The sequence below is a fragment of the Mandrillus leucophaeus genome, unplaced genomic scaffold (genome assembly GCF_000951045.1).
Source record: "Mandrillus leucophaeus isolate KB7577 unplaced genomic scaffold, Mleu.le_1.0 Scaffold196, whole genome shotgun sequence".
NCBI classification, from domain to species: Eukaryota; Metazoa; Chordata; class Mammalia; order Primates; family Cercopithecidae; genus Mandrillus; species Mandrillus leucophaeus.
Genome location: NW_012101987.1, coordinates 2,842,964 through 2,845,216, shown reverse-complemented (window position 1 = coordinate 2,845,216; position 2,253 = coordinate 2,842,964).

The window sequence follows — 2,253 nt, the reverse complement described above, 5'->3', positions numbered from 1 at the left end:
TAAGACGGAGTCTCGCTCTGTCGCCCAGGCTGGAGTGCAGTGGCCGGATCTCAGCTCACTGCAAGCTCCGCCTCCCAGGTTCACTCCATTCTCCTGCCTCAGCTTCCCGAGTAGCTGGGACTACAGGCGCCCGCCACCACGCCCAGCTAGTTTTTTTTGTATTTTTTAGAAGAGACGGGGTTTCACCGTGTTAGCCAGGATGGTCTCGATCTCCTAACCTCGTGATCCGCCCGTCTCGGCCGCCCAAAGTGCTGGGATTACAGGCGTGAGCCACTGCGCCCGGCTGCTGTCTCATTCTTATAAGCAGCCGACCCTGAATCCCTTCTCTCTTGGGGCTATTTTGCACCTAATTTTTAAAATAGTATTTCTACTTTGCAATAAATCCCTCTATGTTGCATCTTCATTATTTGTGTCTTTTGTTTAAATTTTTGAAACAAAGAACTGAGGTCTCACAACAGCCATCAACACTATAGTGCTTTGTTTTGTATTCTTCATTAACATTATTTTTGGGGATATGTCAACATCTACATTTTAAACACAGCCAAAACTGCTAAATTAAAAATTTAAATGATCATGAAAGGACGTATATTTTTCAAGTTTCAGCTTTATTACACTTTACATATTCAAATTTTAAAAAAATTCTGACACAATTATATCTGTCAAATTTAACATCTTACATAATAATTTGAATTCACTTCCAAAATGATTTATATTCATTTATTGTTATATTTACTTTTGATCAAATTTGGCTTTTCAAACTAAATAAAAACTAAAGCATGTTTTCAAAGTTTCAAGGAACTAAAGCTTACTGGCATCAAATGCTCTGTAGTAAAATTAACAAATAAAACCATCTTTTTATCAACAATATTTTATGTCTGAACACTTAAGCATCAAGGACAGGACTCTGGATGATGTTGAGTGAATATTTAAATTAATGAAGTAGAAAATAATTATCAGAATAGAATAAGTGATGGATACAGAAACATAGTACTTGACAAAACCATTCAGAGTATGTTTGACAAACAAGAAGATTGCATAGGACCTGCACTGCACTGCACTGCACTACTAATGTAAAGCGTTCTCTGTAATTTTAGTCTTTAATCTCAACCTTATAACCACCACATACTCACATACACAGAATAAATAAGATTAACTCCTTTTCCTTGAAGGCAGTGATTCCTCTTTTATCCTATTACATCTGTTCCACATTGCTGTGATAATGCTGTTGAAGTGCATCCCCTTACACCAGAAGATCACCTGTGTGAATGTGAATAGACTGACACTGGAGAGGTCCAGCTCAGCACGCTCATTTGAACTGCCTCTTTGCATTTCCGGCAGTTAAAAATGCCTCTGAAGAGTGAAAATAAAGTTACTGCTGATTAAGCAGAGTTTAACATGGAAAAAGGTTTTTTTCAATTGTTTAAAAATTACATTGCATGGACTACAACTTTTAAAATGTAAAATGCATGACATAATACTGCACAAAAAAATAGAATAGAAATGATAGGGTTGGCCACAAAGGACAGCCAAAGCTCTATTATGGCAATATAGAAAAATACATATCTACTGTCAGAGGAGGGTACTTGAAGTGTTTGAGAAATGTACTCTAAAAATCTAAAATTGTTTTTAGTATTAGTTTCTATAAAAAATGTTCCTTAAGCATTTTTAATTTTTGAAAAGGTTAAATCCATGCTGTTTGTTTTTGAGATGGAGTCTCCCTCTCACCCAGGCTGAAGTGCAGTGGCACAATCTTGGCTCACTGCAACCTTCACCTTCCAGGTTCAACCAGATAACAAATATTCTTACCAGCTCCATTTAATGCTTTGCCAAAAAAAATTAATTAAAATACGGTACACTAAAAAACAAATACGTGATAATGTGAACTAGGGAGGAAAAGCTGGCATTTGGGAATGCTAGAAGAAATTGGAAATTTAGTATCTTACTGAAAGATAGATTGAGGCTGGAGAAATGGGGGATGGGTCCCAAGACCCTGCTTGGGACACAGGTGAAAAATGCAGCAGAAAATCAGTTCCCTGTGGAGTGTGAAAATAATTAAGTGGCAGGCAATTAGACTGAGGAGTCTCTAGTCCCTGGGTTCCTACTTCAAAAAAACAAACAAACAAAAAATCGAACTCAGGTGCATTATTTTTAATTACCACATTCAGAAAAACAAAATTCAGGCTTCAGCAACTATAAACTACCAATTAAGCTCTGATTACATAACCAGGAATTTTTCACCTTTAATGTACAAAT